The sequence below is a fragment of the Bos taurus genome, chromosome 13, assembly GCF_002263795.3.
Source record: "Bos taurus isolate L1 Dominette 01449 registration number 42190680 breed Hereford chromosome 13, ARS-UCD2.0, whole genome shotgun sequence".
Classification (NCBI taxonomy): Eukaryota; Metazoa; Chordata; class Mammalia; order Artiodactyla; family Bovidae; genus Bos; species Bos taurus.
In genome coordinates, this window is record NC_037340.1 from 70,261,871 (window position 1) to 70,281,212 (window position 19,342).

The 19,342-nt window shown below is 43.6% G+C and overlaps 1 long non-coding RNA gene across 1 annotated transcript; it reads left to right on the plus strand.

The window, feature by feature from the left end:
- The first annotated feature begins 5,193 nt into the window (after nt 1-5,193).
- Nucleotides 5,194-15,214, plus strand: LOC112449381 (uncharacterized). The gene is made up of 4 exons (XR_003037956.2): nt 5,194-5,456; nt 12,997-13,072; nt 13,591-14,218; nt 14,970-15,214. It is a non-coding gene; the product is annotated as an uncharacterized lncRNA (long non-coding RNA).
- Nucleotides 15,215-19,342: the final 4,128 nt, after the last annotated feature.

A 19,342-nucleotide genomic window follows, 5' to 3' on the forward strand; every position in this document is an offset into this window, starting at 1 on the left:
TCTCTGTAGAACTGATGAGCTTGCCAACCAGATGTCTATTGGCATTGGGTTATCAGGGGCTTTGTGGCAGGAAATTCACCCTAAACAAAGAGGGAACCAGAGAACAAGACCTAGTGAGCGAGGCCTTCATTGTGGGCAATTCTGAGCTCAGAGAAGGGGGTTCCACTTAGATTTGTGTCCAATAAGTATCATATCTGAATCTTAAGTTGGACTTGGGAGAGAGAGATAGAGACTGAACTGAAGACAGACTGTAAATGGGAAAACTAAAAGAGATGCTAACCTGAAGACTTTGCACAGCTCTGTCCCCAGTCACAGCCCAGCTGCTGGTCTTTTATTGGTATCTCGCCACGTGGCAACGTCTGGAGGAAGAGAGCATTGCCCAGTGATGTAGGTGACCCCACTGGAGGGTGGCTGGAACCAAAGAATACATCTGCAGATGTCTCAGGGTAACTGTCCGGACTTGTGAACATATGTGAGACACCCCTGGGCCCCTGAATGATCTGGTCTGAGATTGTTGCCTGGAAGTGGAGGTTTTGTGTTTGAAGCTAGGAGGAAGAGCCATCCAAATACAGGTTACTGGTTGAAGAACACTCCCAACAGGGCACGATGACGCTGATAATATGAATAGCTGCATCTTCCAAGACTAACCCAGTTGCTGTCTTTTAAAAAATATGTCTAGTCATCTTCAGCTTGGTAGTGAATCTTCAGTGGAAAAAACTTGCCTGGCATTCATGATAAAAGAAGCCTTGTTTCTAAAAGCAGGGTTCAGACTGGGAGCTGGGGGTGGGGGATACCCTCCCTGTCTCTTTCCCCTCTTCTTGCTTTCCCGCCTACCTCTCTCCTTTCTCTCCCTCTCTCCATGCCTCTTTCCCTCTGTCTCTTTCTTTCTTTGCCTCTTCCATCTTTTCCTCATCAATTTCAAGACCTTGCAGCAGTGGCTTTCACAAAACCTGATGGCTTATGCCTTCCAGGAGGGGAAGTTCACAAATTGCAACAGAGTGGCTTTTTTTTTTTTTTTTTTTTGGTTTTTGTTTTGTTTTTCTTTTTTTTTTAAAGCTGAGCAGCAGGATCACAGAACCTGCAGGTTTGCTGCCTGCTCAGCAGGATAAAGAGAGCAGAGCTTAAAAGATGAAAGCCAAGCCGACCAGAAGAAAGGAAAACATGAAGAATGCTCTTGAAAGGGGGAGGAGACTTTGCTTAAGCCACTGGGGTAAGAAGGGGACACTGCCCCCAAGCATATGCTGTTTCCCTTGTCCAGATGGTGTCATTTGCCCTGCGAAACAAGTACCAGACAATGAGACTTGGATGCTCTCTCAGAAATAAATGTGTGAGGAAGTCATTTGGGAAATGATGCCCACGGCCATTGTACTTAAACAGAAGAGATCCAACCGTATTGGAAAACAACTGCCCTGCAATGCTAGCCTCCAGTTCATTTGAATACTCTGTTTACATTGTTACCAGTCACCAGTCATATTTGCACAAGGAGAACTTCCACCTGCTTGTAGTTTACCTAGGGCACATACTGTATTTACATGGTATAGATTAGAGTGGGAGAACTAGTTACACCAGTTTGGAACTGGAAAAAGTGAAATGAAATGTTCATCTTGGTTTCCTCAGACCCACTGCCTGTGCCACAGGGGCTGCCATGTGGTAATCTGTATCGTCACTGCCACCATCCTCTGATCATCTCTGATAGAATGGCTGACTGTGTGCTAGGCACTGGTCTAAGAGCTCACAACATTCAAAGGAAGGATGTACTGTTACCAGCCAGGGTTCTTAGCCTTCTCCAATCCATAGAAATTGACCAGAGGCCAGACAAAGCTTTCAAGGCCAGGCTTCAGCAAAAATAAGTAACAGGTTCCCTTGCTCACTCCCTCAGTTTCTTATTTGAGGTGAGGGTAAGGGTGTGTCCAGGGATCCAGCCAGAGCGGGGGCTTAGGTGTTTCTCCCACCTTTATGGTGGTGTTGTGTGGAGAGGGCATTCAGAGCACCCTGCTTTTGCTCCTGACACTCTCTTTTGGCTCTTGGGTCTTCAGTGGCAGTTGGGCTTTTTGACTTTTTTGTATCTTTTTTGCTCATAACTTGCCCCAACTGCAGCATGCACGTAATCCCTTAGTCCCTTACAGTTTGTATTTTGTAGCTTAGGAAGACATTTGTCCAGGTGCAAGTTTTGCAACACTGCAGCGAAGGGTCCCAGGTCCCAGGCCTGTCTCAGTACCATCATCATCCCTATTTTACAGAAAAGACAACTGAGACAGAGTTTCTGAAACTTGCCTATGGTTAAGTAGCCAGTGCACACTACTGTGAGGATACTAAAGCCAACATTGGAATCCCGTCGATGCTCTTTAGTGCCAGTTGTTATTCAAGACTTTGGGTGCAAGATGGAACACTGAACTAGTGCAACTGATAACGAACCTTCTTCCCCCGAATCCTTACATAACAGTGCAGGTGTTTTAAAAAGGTTTACATCTTCAAAGATGAATCTCCCCAAGCAGGGATAAAATTTTAGAAGTTGGAGAGCACAGGAATAAATGGGGCTCACTTAGAAGACCCAGAAACCTGATCCTAAACTGGCCATGGGAAAAGCCAATAAATGCAACCTGCTTTTATGGTAGAACCTCCCCTGCCTTTCCCCTCACTCCCCCAAAAAAGTTTAGGGATTGGTAGCACCATCAGATGGGGCTAAAACATGAAGATTGATTTAAGGACTTCCCTGCAGTCCAGTGGTTAAGACTCTGAGCTCTCAGTGCAGGGGGAGCAGGTTTGATTCTTGGTCAGGCAACTAGATCTCTAATGTCTCAACTATTAATAAAAAAGATCCTGCATGCTGCAATGAGGATCAAGATCTCACATGCCTCCCATGGAGACCTAGCACAGCCAAATAAATAAATATTAAAAGAAAAAAAAAAAAGAACCAAACCCAGAAAGATTAAAGTCTAAAATTCCCAGTTCTCTTCCCCAGCAGATTATTTTCTGGAGAAGGTAAAATTGGGCTTCTAGATTTGGGGGTGCCAGGTATAATTGAGGCCAGGGGTGTCCCTGCTGAAAACACTCTTTTCTGAATGCAGAAACTGAAGACTGAATGTGAAAACTCCCACCCATTTCTTCTCTCAAAATTGCTAGAATGCCAGATCACATCCTCTAGGCAGGAGTGTGGCCAACTGGTCTCTCTGGGGAATCTGCCCAGCCTAAGAAGGATCTAACAAATGGATCCTGGGGAATCACCTCACCATGCAGTTCTCAAACCACATGTCCACGCCAAGTGCAAAAAGCTGCTGATTAGTTTTTTGGTGCTTTCCTCTTATGTATGACCAGGCAACCTAAACTTCTAAGCTTAATCCAGTCATCCAAACAACCCACTAAACATCCCCAAACATTTGAGGAAAACTCCAGTGTGAAAGGTAGAGACCCAAATAGGTTCAATTTGAAGGAATTCAAGACAATAGACAGGAGATAAGATTAGACAGTGCATCCATGAAAAACGAACAAGGTGTTATAAAAGGGGGATCAAGTCTCCCCTGGTGGCTCAGAGGCAAAGAACCCGCCTGCCAATGCAGGAGATGTGGGTTTGATCCCTGATGCAGGAAGATCCCACGTGCCTCAGAGCAACTAAAGCCAGGGCACCACACCTGCCCAGCCTGTGCTCTAGACCGTGGTCGGCGCGAGAGGCCACTGTGGAAGCCCACGCACCGCAGCCAGAGAACAGCCTGCCCAGCAACAAAGGACCCAGCACAGCCATAAATAAATAAAGCTGTTTTTAAAAAGTTGGAGAAGAGAAGATATCCCTTTCTCTTAAAAAAAAAAAAAAAAAAGAGGGCGTATCAATCACATAAAGAAAGATGTCTTGGGAATTCCCTGGTGATCCAGTGGTTAAGATTTTGTGTTCCAAAGCAGGGAGGCTGAATTTGATCCTTGATCGGGGAATTTGATCCCATATGCTGCAACTGAAAGATCCCACATGCCTCAACTGAGATCCACCAAAGCCAAATAAATAAATATTTTTTTAAAAAAGAAGTCTTGGAAATGAAAGCAGCTCTCATGGAAAGGGTGAACTCATTTTCCTTGGACATTTAGAAGATCTGTGTGGTCTTCCGTCTTCTACTCGTGAAGTCTGATGCTGTTATGATTTTGATATTTTCTATGAAAATCATTTTAATTCTCTATAAGCTCTTAGGATCTTCTGTCACCAGTGATTCCCTCAAAGATGTGACTTGGAGATAGAAATAAGTGTTTGGTTTGGATCTATTCCTTAGAATCTCTGTATCTTAAAACTCATATTTTCTGGGATTTTTCAATTATTTTCAATATTTTTCTACTATTGATTGAATAATCTCCTCCCATTTGTTCTCTCTGTTCTTTACTTTTCTAATTTCTATATGTTATTCAATTGTTGCAACTCCTCATTGATACCCCAATTCTCTCATATTTCTTTTTTTCTTTTTACATTTTTTAGAAAAAAAAATTTAATGGATGAATTGTATTTATTTATTTTTCATGTTTATTTACTTATTTTCTTGGCCGTGCCTCTCATCATGTTGGAATCTTAGTTCCCCGGCCAAGGCTCGAACTCATGCCCCCTGCATTAGAAGTGTAAAGCTTTCTTCACTGGACTGCCAGGGAAGTCCCTCATATTTCCTTTCTTATTGTCCATCTCTATATCATTTTGTCTTTTAGAGAGATTTCCTCATGAGAATCCAGGGAGCAAGCCCTCGGGGAGACTGTGGCGTCCTCAATGTGGCATCCATCCTCCTGCTGTTTGAGCTGTGGGTGTGGGGGTGGTACTGGGAGCAGACCCCCGTCCGGCTCTCTTGCTGCTGTATTACTGAGACCCCGCTATAACCCTCTTGTCCATAGCCTCTCCTCAGTTTTCCCACTCTCCAATCCAAATCGTTTTCATTCTCACCCTACAGCAGAATCTATTGATAGAAGTGGGGGAACTGGGACTGCAAGATTGTCTTCTGAACCCTGGCATATTAGTACATCTCTTGAAAGCCATTCTTGCTACTGACCATCCCAAAGAACTGGGTGCCATGAGTGCCCAGTGAGTGCCCAAGACTCCAGTTTAGGTACTCCCTCTGAAAAGTCAATGCCTGAGGAAAAGACAGGATCAATCTGATGGTCCCTTAGAGCAGTTTAGGGACTCACAACTCATCACAAACCAGGGACAGGAAGGTTTTTGTTAGACCTCAGGTAACACACCGCTGCTTAAGCCTTGCTGTGTCCCGGGATGCCAGAGGACTTGTTTCCTTAGCAACAATAGTCATGTGACAGGAAAACACAGAGCTCCAAAGATGTTGCTTAGCAACTAGGCTGCACCTGCTGGGGCTCTGGGCCGACAGCTTGGGCCGGGGAGCTTGGCTTTGAACTTGGAAACTCCCATCAGGGCTGGCAAAAGGTGGAAGACCTAATTTGGGCAGATCCAGTTTTGGCCCTGGGCTTTTGCAGGGATGGCAGAGGTAAAAATGGAGAAGCTGAGACAGAGGGGCTTGGCTTTCCCATAGTAATGGGATATGGGAAGTAGTGGCAGATGTGGAAAGAGCAGGGCTGGACAGGGGAAGTGACTGTTGGGTTGATGTGGAGAGCAATTCTCTGTCTGCTCACCCTGGAAAAAACTGACTTCTCAGAGGATGGGTTTCCAGAACCCTGAGGACGAATGCATCTGGCTCAGGACTCCACTCTGCAGGGCTTTTCAGGAAGTTGAATCAAGTCAGAGCATCTGGGCCCTCAGCGTTGGCCCAAGGAGAATTTCCCTCTGCAAGAAATCAGAGCTCTCCACAAAGGGAAGACACTGGTGGTGGTCAGGAGTCACAAAGAACCAGCCTCAGGAACCTGGCTCTTCAAGCTCAGGGCCTCAGGGAGCTCTCCATGGTTTGGGTGGTCTTCCCACCTGCTCTCCTTCTGACCCTCTAGTGTTAGTTGCTCAGTCCTGTCCAACTCTCTGCAACCCCACACCCTGTAGCCTGCAGGCTTCTCTGTTCATGGCGTTCTCCAGGCAAGAACACTGGAGTGGATTGTCATTTCCTTCTCCAGGGGATCTTTCTGACCCAGGGATGGAACCCAGGTCTCCTGCATTGCAGAAGGATTTTTTTTTTACCATCTGAGCCACCAGGGAAGCCCTCTGACCCTCTGCCAGGGCCCAGCTGGCTGGAGGGAGGCTGTGGAGTAAAACTGCTCAGCTTTTGAATTCAGCTTCCTCTCCCAAGGGCTAGTGAGGAACTGTGTTTGGTGTTTCAGTTTCTCTATCTACAATGGCGATGATACGAATGACAGCCTCAGGGAGCATTGTGAGGATTAAATGAGTTAAACCTTGAAAAAAGTGATGATCATACTTGTTGGCATAGAATAAGTGCTCAGTAGAACTATTGTCAGTATACTCCCACCCCAACCCTGGCCCCCAGCAACTGGCCCAGCAGACAGACTCACCAGGTTATTTTCTGATCTCTCTTGATGATCCTCAAGCACATGGGAATAGATAGGGGCAAAAATTCTAGACCTTTTTTTTTTTTTTGCAGACAGAAGGAATGTGCCCCTTTCCTCTAAGGAGTTTGCTGAGGGTTTGAATATCCTTGATCAGTTGACTTTATTTACTGAACCGAGCGCCCCTCCAAACCTTGCTGCCCAAACACCCCCATTCTTTCTTTTTTTTTCCTTAAAAAAACTATGTATTTATTTATTTGGCTGCATCAGGTCTTTGTTGTGGCATGCGGGATCTTTCGTTACAACGCTTGGACTCTCTATTTGCAGCACATGGCTCCAGAGTATGTGGGCTCCAGCAATTTTGGGATAGAGATTCTAGCTGTGGCATGTGGACTCTGGAGTGCACAGGCTCAGGAATTGCAGCACATGATCTTCGTTGCTCTGAGGCATGTGGGATCTTATTTTCCTGACCAGGGATTGAATCCGAGTGCCCCGCCCTTCAAGGCGGATTCTTAACCGCTGGATCACCAGAGATGTCCCAACATGCCCTTTCTTTATCCTGCTGCTTCTAGAAATTGCATGCATAGCATGTGGCTTTAAGTGCTAATTATTAGAGAAATGTGAATCAAATCTACAATGAGGTATCACCTCACACTGGTCAGAATGGCCATCATCAAACCGTCTACAAATAACAAATGCTGGAAAGGAGAGGGTGTGGAGAGAAGGTTATTCTTCCACACTATACATGAGTATGTAAATTGCTTCAGCCAGAATAGAAAATAGTATGGAGGTTCCTCAAAAAAAAAAAAAACTACAATAGAACTACCATCAGTCAGTTCAGTTCAATCACTCAGTCCTATCCAACTCTTTGTTACCCCATGGACTGCAGCACGCCAGGCTTCCGTGTCCATTGCCAACTCCTAGAGCTTGCACCATCCAACCATCTCATCCTCTGTCGTTTCCTTCTCCTCCCTTCAATCTTTCCTAGCATCAGGGTCTTTTCCAATGAGTCAGTTCTTCGCATCAGGTGGCCAAAGTATTGCAGTTTCAGCTTCAGCATCAGTCCTTCCAATGAATATTCAGGACTGATTTACTTTAGAATTGACTGGTTTGATCTCCTTGTAGTCCAAGGGACTCTCAAGAGTCTTCTTCAACACCACAGTTCAAAAGCATCAATTCTTCAGTGGTCAGCTTACTTTATAGTCCAACTCTCACATCCATACATGACCACCAGAAAAACCATAGCTTTGATTAGATGGGTCTTTGTTGGCAGAGTAATATCTCTGCTTTTTAATAAGCTGTCTATGCTGGTCATAGCTTTTCTTTCAAGGAGCAAGTCTTTTAATTTCCTGGCTGCACTCACCATCTGCAGTGATTTTGGAGCCCAAGAAAATAAAGTCTGTCACTGTTTCCATTGTTTCCCCATTTATTTGCCAAGAAGTGATGGGACTGAATGCCATGATCTTAGTTTTCTGAATGTTGAGCTTTAAGCCAGCTTTTTTACTTTCCTCTTTCACTTTCATCAAGAAGCTCTTCAGTTCCTTTTCGATTTCTACCCTAAGGGTGGTGTCATCTGCATATCTGAGGTTACTAATATTTCTCCCCATAATCCTGATTTCAGCCTGTGCTTCATCCAGCCCAGCATTTTGCATGATATACTCTGCATGTAAGTCAAATAAACAAGGTGACAATATACAGCCTTGACATACTCCTTTCCCAATTTGAAACCAGTCTGTAGTTTCATGTCCACTTCTTATTGTTACTTCTTGACCCGCATACAGGTTTCTCAGGAGAAAGGTAAGGTAGCCTGGTATTCCCATTTCTTGAAGAATTTTCCACAGTTTTTTGTGATCCACACCGTCAAAGGCTTTGGCATAGTCAATACAGCAGAAGTAGATGTTTTTCTGGTACTCTCTTGCTTTTTCTATGATCCAGCAGATGTTGGCAATTTGATCTCTGGTTCCTCTGCCTTTTCTACATCTAGCTTGAACATCTGAAAGTTCTCAGTTCACATACTACTGAAGCCTTACTTGGAGAATTTTGAGCGTTGCTTTGCTAGCCTGTGAGATGAGTGCAGTTGTGCAGTAGTTTGAACATTCTTTCAAATGTTTGAACATTGCTTCCCTTGTGGCTCAGCTGGTAAAGAATCTGCCTACATTGAGGGAGACCTCAGTTTGATTCCTGGGTGGGGAAGATCCCATGGAGAAGGGAAAGGCTACCCACTCCAGTATTCTGGCCTAGAGAATTCCATGGACTGTATAGTCCATGGGGTTGCAAGGAGTTAGACATGACTGAGTGACTTTCACTTCACTTTGAACATTCTTTGGCATTGCCTTTCTTTGGGATTGGAATGAAAACGGACAAAACCATAATTTGAAAATATACATGCACCCTTATGTTCATAGCAGTGCTATTTACAACAGCCAAGACTGGAAGCCACCTAAATGTCCATCAACATATAAATGGATAAAGAAGATGTGGTACATATACAGAATGGAATACTACTCAGCCATAAAAAAGAATGGAATGATTCCATTGCAGCAACATGGGTGGTCATAGAGAGGTTATCATGCTAAGTGAAGTAAGCCAGACAGACAATGACAAATATCATGATACAGCTTATATGTGGAATCTAAGAAAAAAAAAGATACAAATGAACTTATATACCAATACAAAGCAGAAATATACCCAGGGACATGGAAAATAAACTTAACGGTTGCTGTGCTGTGCTCAGGCACTCAGGCGTGTCCGATTCTTTGCAAACCCATGGGCTGTGGCCCTCCAGGCTCCTCTTCCCATGGGGTTTTACAGGCAAGAATAATGGAATGGGTTGCCATTTCCTTCTCCAGGGGATCTTCCTGACATAGGGATCAAACCCTTGTCTCCTGCGTCTCCTTCATTAGCAGGCGAAAGTTTAACACTGAGCCACTTGAGAAGCCCAAACTTATGGTTACCAAAGGGGAAAGGCAGGGAGAGAGAACTTAAGAATTTGAGGTTAACATTTACACAGTATTACATATAAAATAGATAACCAATAAGGACCTACTATATAGCACAGGGAACCATACTCAATATTTTATAATAACCTATGAGGGGAAAGAATCTGGGGAAAAAAACAATAACTTGTGTGCAAGAAAAAGAAAAAAAGGACAATGAGAGCACGAATTTGGGAGTTAAGCTCAAATCCCAACTTCTGCCATAAATCTAATTACGAGATTTTGAGCAGGTGACATTACCTCTCCGAGCCTCAGTGTTCCCATCTATAGTACAGGAAATGACAGCTCGTAACCTCCTTGGTATGAGACAGGACTGACTTTTGATAAATGTTAGCAATGTTGACCCTTGTCGATAGTCAGAGGCAGGACCTAAGGTCTTTCTCTTCTTGTGGCCTGACACCTTTATGAGCTGACTCCCAGTGAAACTGTAAGGATGAAGGGATGACTGATTCCCGTGGATCCCCAAAAGGGAGGGAGGAGGCAGTTAAAGCAGCTAGTGATTGAAGTGCCCCATCTCTACGTGAGTGGGTGCTGGCAGCCTCGATTGCAGCTTTGCGGTCCTGGGGCTCCAGACCCTCCCTGACTTCCCTGCTTTCTGGTGCTGGGGGAATCCCAGCCCACTCGCCGAAGCCTTTGCTCTACTCCTGCCGGCCATGGGGCCCCTCAGGTCTCCCCCTCTCCCTTCAAAGCGGAGGCTGGTGCCTGCTTTTCCTTCTTTCTCAGCTGGGCTTGTTCCCCAGCTGACCCTACAGCTGCATGTTTCTAAAATTAGCTGGATCCTGCATTTGACTCTGATAATGAATTATCCAAATGGAGAAAATTGAATAGTTAACTGGTTCACAGGAAGATAATTAGCTTTGCCGAGCCCCTGTTACAGGCAAATAAAGAGGAGGCTTGTTTCTCAATTGCCTTCATTAAAGGGAGTCCCTTTCACACAGGGGCCCTGCCCCCCTGAGGCCCTGTTAGGTTCCTGGTTTTTCATCCCCCAAATAGGCAGATGGTACCATGTAGCAAGTGTAGGCTTCTGACTCTAACAGGCTGGGGTTGAAGCCCCAGCTCTGCCACTCTCTACCTGTGTGACCTTGGACAAGGGATACAACCTCTCTGAGCCTCACTTTGCTCATCTGAAAATGGGAAGAGCGGTGTGTACCTCACAGTGGTATTATAAGCATCAAATGATAAAATGTAAGAAAAATTCTTGGTTCTTCATTTACTTGTTGTTTCATCACTAAGTTGTATCCAACTCTTTGTGACCCCGTGGACTGTAGCCCGTCAGACTTCTCTGTCCGTGGGATTTCCCAGGCAAGAATACTGGAGTGGGTTGCCATGCCCTCTCCAGGGGATCTTCCCAATCCAGGGATCAAACCCAGGTCTCCTGCACTGGCAGGTGGATTCTTTACCACTGAGCTACTCGGGAAGCCTCTTCACTCACAGATGAATTTATTTATTTTTATTGAAGTATAGTTGCTTTGCAATGTTATGTTCCTGCTGTACAGGAAAGTGAGTCATCTGCATGCATGCACATATCCCCTTTTCCCCGGATTGATGAATCTTTCATTGATAAAGTTCTTCACGAAGTTCATCGTTGTTATCAAGTTTTCATTGACTGGAAGCTGTTTTTACCACAGTATCGTCATTACGGTTACCACCACAGCACCCTGGAAACAGAACAGAGTCTCAGCCAGTGATATACACACGGAAACCATGGGAATGTTGTTGTTGTTGTTTAGTCGCTAAGTCGTGTCTGACTCTTTGCAACCCCACGGACTGCAGCGTGCCAGGCCTCCCTGTCAAGCGTAACATGCTGATAGATGCAGAGCCGACACAAGCTGAGGATGGTGGGAGGGTCTCTTTGAATCTACTCACTCGTCCCTGTCCTCCTGATATTGGCTCTGCCTTCTGGTCCTAGGCTTTCTGAGTCACCACTTGGTCAATCATCTCTCACAGCAAGCCCCCAGAAACTCCCTCCTACGCAGAGCATCTCATCCTCACCTACAAGCCTCAGCCCTTTGACCTTTTAAAGTTTCATTTACTGCTCTCTGGATTTCCCTGGTGGTCCAGTGGAATCCAAAGATTCTGTGCTCCCCATGCAGGGGTCCTGGGTTCCATCCCTGGTTGGGGAACTAGATCCTATATGTTGTAACTAAGAGTCAGCGCAGCCAAATTTATAAAAACAACAACAAAAAATTGTAAAATTTCATTTATTCCTCTCAAGCCCAGCCACCTCTGGTGTTTATCACTCTCTGACATGGCCAGTATGTATAGATCCACATGTTGAAGTCAAGGGCAAGGGATCTGAAGGCAGACGGCCTGAGACTGAATTCAATTTAGGTATCTGTTGATTGGGAAGATCCCCTGGAGAAGGGAATGGCTACCCACTCCAGTATTCTTGCCTGGGAAATTCCACGGAGAGAGGAGCCTGGCAGGCTGCAGTCCATGGGGTGGCTAAGAGTCGGACACGACTGACTTCACTTTCACTTTTCGCTTTCATGCATTGGAGAAGGAAATAGCAACCCACTCCAGTGTTCTTGCCTAGAGAATCTCAGGGATGGGGGAGCCTGGTGGGCTGCTGTCTATGGGGTCTCGAAGAGTCGGACACAACTGAAGCGACTTAGCAGCACAGCAGCAGCAGTGGCATGTAGAATCTTTAGTCATGGCATGTGGGATCTAGTTCCCTAACCAGGGAAGGAACCTGCGCGACATGCATTGGGAGCAAAGTCTTAGCCACTGGACCACCAGGGATGTGCCCTAATTTTGCTTTTTATTTCCTTGAGATCATACAAGTGATTGGAAAAAGAACTTCAATAAGCACACTTTTACTCCCCACCTGGACTTTGTCCATATATCATTGTCACTAGAGATGAACTGCTTGTGTTCTTTCCAAGGCCAACCTTTGCTTTATCGCTAGCCCCCATCCTTGCTTGCTTACTCAAGGACATCACTACAACCATTTAGCCTCTGCTTCCTACAACATATTTTTTTTTTTTCTCTACTGGAAAACTCGTATTAGCATAAAAATAAGCTTTTGGTTCTTCATTGTAAAAAACAAAGCAAAGGAGTTCCCTGGCAGTCTAGTGTTTAGAGGGCTTCTCCAGGGGCTCAGCAGTAAAGAAGTGAAGTGAAGCCACTCAGTCGTGTCTGACTCTTTTCGACTCCATGGACTGTAGCCTACCAGGCTACTTCGTCCATGGGATTTGCCAGGCAAGAGTACTGGAGTGGGTTGCCATTTCCTTCTCCACAGCAGTAAAGAAATCACCTGCAATGCAGGAGACGTGGGTTCGATCCCTGGGCCAGGAAGATCCCCTGAAGAAGGAAATGGAATCTTATTGCTTTGCTGTACATCAGAACTTATTGAAAGAAGTTGTTGTTGTTGCTAATAACTGCTGTGCTTTCTCCTCCAACTCTCTCTTGAATCCATTCCACCTAGGCTCCCACACCCACCACTCTACCAAGACCAGACTATTGTAATCACCAATGGCCTCCATGTTGTTAAATCTAATGGTCAATGGATGGTTATCATCTTGCTTGACCTTGAGTTGGAGACAGGCTATCTGGTCACTAAATCTCTCTTTCTTCTTCCTAGGCACCAGCTGGACCATATTTCCTAAACTTCTTGGTGGTTAGGTAGGGCCATATGACTGGGTTCCAGCCAATGGAAGGTAAGTGGAAGGAAGTTCTGTGACTTCCAAGCCTGACTTATAGAAACATCTTGTGCGGGATATTTACTCCTCCAGATCCACTCCTCTCACTGTCCTCCATGCTGTTGTGTACCTTGGGAGCATAACCACTAGGGACTTTATCAATGAGCCTTCTGGTTTCTGGTTGGGTGGAGTCAATGGAAGATACCTGGAGGAGACTGGAGGGCAGGAGGAGAGTGAGGTCAGAGTATTTGTTCCCCCGGCTCCCTCCTGTGGGATTGGGTTGGCTGTTTTCCTCTACCAAAGCTTCAGTCCAGCATCTCTCCCCACATAGTTCTTTCTCTCCCCCATTTCCTCTGACTGTTACTTTCTCCTGTCTCGTCAGACCTGGGGTGGTAATAGCTCCCACGATCAACCATATCAGAGTTACAGGAAGCCTGTAACAGTGTTCCTGCCCCTGCTCACATCTTTATGCATCGTCTCTTTTTTACACTTTTCTGTAGTTACCCAACTTGAATGTGCTCTCTGTCTCTCACCAGACTCTTACCAATTCACTTCCCGTGTGCCAGCCTCATCTCCCGCCCCCATTTCCTGGCTGACATCACACGCTAACTGACCTTGAAAACCACAAGTTGAAGATGACTCAGACTCTATCAGCATGGGACCCTGGTTATCATCGTGGAGTAGAGAACCGCTTCTCTTTCCCTTTTATCCTTCCCCTCTGCTGCTGAAAATACTATATGTGAACGAGAAATAAACATATTGCCTATACAACTGAGATATGGGGAATAGCTCTGTCACAGCAGCTGGTTCCTCCGGAACTAATACAACTGACCTGCAGTGTTTGGCACAGGTGACGATTCTCTGCTCCTGGAAACACTTCCTGTTCTTATCTTCCATGACGTTGTATTCTTCTATTAATAGTTTCCCTTCTACTTCAATAACCGTTCTTAGTTTTCTCTGTTGCTTCTTTCTCCTCTCCCCAATCTAAATGTTGGATTTTTCCAGACTCAGTCCTGGATCCTTTTCTTTATCTCCATTTACTTCCTGGTGACCTCATCCACTCTCATGGCTCTGTTGTTTAGTCACCAAGTTGTGTCCAATTCTTCTGTGATCCCACGGACTGTAGCCCGCCAGGCTCCTCTGTCCATGGATTAACCAGGCAAGGTAAGAGTACTGGAGTGAGTTGCCATTTCCTACTCCTGGAGATCTTCCCAACCCAGGGATTGAACTCAAATATCCTGCAATGGCAGGTGGATTCTTGACAACGGAGACACCTGGGCCTCCCTCTCATGGCTCTGCTGCTGCTGCTGCTAAGTCACCGCTTCAGTCCTGTCCGACTCTGTGCGACCCCATAGACAGCAGCCCACCAGGCTCCTCTGTCCCTAGGATTCTCCAGGCAAGAATACTGGAGTCTAACACCCCAAAACTGATATTTCCAACCCTGGATTCTCCCAAGAACTCTTGGCTTACATATCTAACTACCTGCTTGATATCCTCTTTTAGTTATCCAGTAGCATCTCAGATATAACATGTCCAAAATCAAATTTCAGACCTCTTTGAATCTTGCTCATCCTATAGTTTCTGCCATGTTAGGAAACAGCAACTCCACGCTTCCAATGGCTCAGGCCAAAAATCTTGGAGTCATCTTGGATCCATCTCTTTTTCTCTCACCCTATGTTCAATTTGTCAGCAAATCCTATCAACTATATCTTCAAAATATATTCAGAATCTGTTTCACCACCTGTGCTATCTTGGCCTCAGGAGGTGCCAAGCTTTGATGAGAAGGGAAGTAGTCTTGTCACATCACTGTCAGCATCATCTATTCCTGAATCATAGCCTTGAACTGCTTTGATTGTGCATTCTTCCAAGAACTCTTTCCCAAACCCTGTCCAAATCTTCTTGGTTCTCTCGTCAGACACAGATCTATAGACCAGAGTGTTTCCAGAAAACTCATTCTCCCATCCTGGCAGACATAAGAGCATCAAGACCTCTTACAAGAAACAGTCAGTAGAGGAAAGGGGTAAGCACAATTAACAGTTTTTGGCACAAATTGAACTAGCTCTGGGATGGAAAAATAAATCATTTTTGAGAAAATCTTCATACTCAAAACCTCAAAAAATGGTCACTGGATCCTTATAAAGTAATTCAGTGAAAGCTAGTATCTTTTTTTATAATGAAATGTGGTATCTCAAACCTTTTTAGTTTTTTTTCTTTGGAAATATTTTATCATTTTTCTCATGTAAACCATATACTTTTGGTCATAGTCCTATGTACAGGTATTCTACAGTTATTATTGCAATTATGAATGGATTTTTTTCATTCCATTTACTCACTGGTTATTGGTAGTATAGAAGAAAGTCATAAATTTCTCTATATATTTCTTTTTTTGTGTGTGTTTCTTATACTGAAGCACTTTATTGACTTCTCTTATTAGTTTCAATAATATTTTCAGTTGGTTTTCATGGATTTCCTAGAAAGAAAAGAGTGTAGTCTGGATATAAAGATAATTTACTATTATTTTAATATTGATCTCTTTATTTCTTTTTCTTTTTAAAATTTAAATTTCTTTTTTAAAATTAAATTTCTTTAAATTAGTTTCTTAAAAAATTTATTAAAAAAATTTTTTTTCATGAAGTTAAAAGACACTTGCTCCTTGGGAAAAAAGCTATGACCAACCTAGACAGTATATTAAAAAGCAGACACACTACTTAGCCAACAAAGGTCCCCCTAGTCAAAGCTATGGTTTTTCCAGTAGTCATGTATGGATGTGAGAATTGGACTGTAAAGAAAGCCGAGCACTGAAGAATTGATGCTTTTGAACTGTGGTGTTGGAGAAGACTCTTCAGAGTCTCTTTGACTGCAAGGAGATCAAACCAGTCAATTCTAAAGGAAATTAGCCTTGAATATTCATTGGAAGGACTGATGCTGAAGCTGAAATTGCAATACTTTGGCCACCTGATGCGAAGAACTGACTAATTTGAAAAGACCCCTATGCTGGGAAAGATTGAAGGCAGGAGAAGGGGACAACAGAGGATGAGATAGTTGGATGGCATCACCGACTCAATGGACATGAGTTTGAGGAAGCTCTGGGAGTTGGAGATAGACAGTGAAGCCTGGAGTGCTGCAGTGCACGTGGTCACAAAGAGTTGGACACCACTGAGCGACTGGACTGAACTGATTTCTTTTTCTTAAGTTCTGAGACTTCAAAAACATTTTGATTAGTAGCAATAATAGCGAGCATCTCATTTAATGGAAATATGTTTAATGTTTTACTATTAAGATTGCTGCTGTGGCTTCTGATTTTAAAAGAGTATCCTTGGCCCTCCTTTTCTTTCTTCCTAAGGTATTTGCCATCATTACTGTCATTTTCATCATTATCTGGAATAGATGTCACATTTTAATTAATGCATTTTTGGCGTATATTGAGATGATCATATGCTCTTTTCCTTTCGCCATCTGATGTATTACAGAATGCTTGATTCAACACACATTACTTAATGCTGAACAAATTACCCTTCCTGGAATAAACACTACATGATCCTGGTGCACAATTCTTTTAATATACTGCTGGGTATAACTTATAAATATTTTATTTAAGACTTTCAAGTCTATAAATGCCTCATTAGACTTTTGTATTATAAAACACACTGTATTTTTGTATTACAAATTACATCTTTTCCTATGCTAGTTTAAAGATGTAGTTAAAATAACATAGAAATGATATTTCAAAATAAGATTTCCTAGAACTCATTCATAAAACCATCTGGGATGCTGTTGCTGGTGGGTGTAGATTATTTACAACTGTTTCCATTTTATCAATGGGTTTTGCTTCTTTAGAATCAATTTCAGGAACTTAACATTTTCAAGGAAAATCACTTCAGATAAATTTTTAGGTATATCAACATAGAATTTTCTAATAATTTTTAGTTCTTTATATGTGGAGATAAAAACCCTATTCCTTACACTTGGCATTGTGTTTTACCTCTTATTTTTTTCTCTGGCTTGATACTTTAAAATTTTCCTCTTCTGTTTAACCTCCTCCTTTTTTAAAGAATCAGCTCTTCATTTTATTTATTATCTACATTTTTTGCTTTCTAATTTATTAATTTCTATTTCTATCTTTAATAGTTCATCCTCCTAAAGTATCTGTGTCTACGTTAACATTTGCTGGTGGCTCTGCTAGGAGAATTTTGGTTCAAAACGTATTTTTTTCAGGGACTTTCAGGGCGGACCAGAGGCTAAGACTCCATGCTCCCAGTGCAGGGGCCTGAGTCCAATTCCTTGGAACTAGATCCCACATGCTGCAACTAAGACCCGGAGCAGTCAAATTAAATAAATTAATTAATTGAAAAATTCACAAAAAAAGCCACTGTTTCATTACAATAACAATTAGATAAAACTCTTCACACTAGCAATGTGTATAATACCCAATGACATCGAGTGTGTGGGGAAAAGCCACTTTCAGACATCATTGATAGAAATGCATATTGATACAACCATTCTGGCAGGCAACTTGGCGATATGCATGAAAAGTTTAAGTCAGTATGTATTTGAACAAACTATTCCACTTCTGGCAATTTATGCTTCGACAAATAACTAGACCAGTAGGTAGATAAATATTTAAAAAGATATTCTTCAGAGGATTGTTTCTAGCAGTAAAAATTAAAGAGATTGGATAAATGATGATATAGTCATACAATAAAATACACTGCAGCCATTAAAAAGGTTGTGATCGGTTATGTTTTGAGTTGATTTATAAGAAAGTTCAGCAGGGACTTTCTTGGTGGTCCAGTGCCTGACTCTGCACTCCCAGTGCAGGGGGTCTGGCTTTCATTCTTGGTCTGGGAACTAGATCTCATATGCCGCAGCTAAGAGTTGGAATACCACAACTAAAGATCCTGCATGCTGTAACTAAAGCTTTCGTAAGCAGCAACAAAGATCGAAGATCCCGTGTACTGCAACTAAGACCTGGCACAGCCATTTAAATAAATAAATACTAAAAATTTTTAATAAAGAAGCTGGTTAAAGATAGCAGGACATATGATGGTATCTATGTAATTGCTTTGCATATAATCTGGAAGGCCATTGGTCAAAATGTGAAGGGTGGATATTTCTGCTGACAGGCTGTGTATCTTTCCTGTTCATCATTTTGTGCCATTCTCTCAATAATTATGCCTTATCAGAAAAAAAAAAAAAAACTTTAAAGAAGAATCCCCAGTTGTTTCCACATTCTGGAGTATATACAATAAACATTCACTAGATGCTATGCTGAACATGGGGAGAAGGCAATGGCACCCCACTCCAGTACTCTTGCCTGGAAAATCCCATGGACGGAGCAGCCTGGTGGGCTGAAGTCCATGGGGTCGCTAAGAGTTGGACACGACTGAGGGACTTCACTTTCACTTTTCACTTTCATGCATTGGAGAAGGAAATGGCAACCCACTCCAGTGTTCTTGCCTGGAGAATCCCAGGGACGGGGGAGCCTGGTAGGCTGCCGTCTATGGGGTTGCACAGAGTCGGACACGACTGAAGCGACTTAGCAGCAGCAGCAGCATGCTGATCAAGAAAAGAATTAGTGCAGTTCTTCACTTGGATGGTGACGAGGAGATAATATTGGTTGCTTAGAGAGCATAGGGGACTGATGGACGGTTCCCCCCGCCGTAGGAAACAGAGAGTTCAGGAGGCAGAGCAGGAGCCCCTGAAAATCCAAAATGGAGGGTTGGCCTCAATACCTGGCCCCAATTTATCCAGATCTTTTAGGTTTCCTCCAACCCTGAAACATTGGCTCCTGTCTGCCTCTCCTGACTCAGCTTCCTACACATACTCAGCATCTCACACAAGTGTCTTGGGCTTCTGTCTGTCAAAACAGCCACAATTTCCAACTGTCTCACACATCCTTGTGTCTTCCTGCCTTTCCGGATGCTGCTCTCTTTGGAACACTTTTTCCTGCTGCTTTTCCTTAGAAAAACATCCTTTGGTTCCATAAGATCCCACTTGTGGTGGAAGATTATTCAGCAAATATTATTCATTGGAGGAATGTATTTCCTTGCACTTTGATTGTCAGCTTTGTCGTATGACCTACTTTGGCCAATGGGAAATTAGTGGTGTGAGCAGAGGCTTAAGATGTGCTTTCATGTTCAGCTTAGTCTCTTGAATGCCTCTATTTTGCCATGATAACCGGGTAGCCAGTAGTGAAGGAGGGCCAAAATGCATGGAAAAGACAAGTCAAATCTGTAGCTTGGAGTGAAGCCCATGTAAGCCCAGACAAAATCAAGATCAATGCCCAGC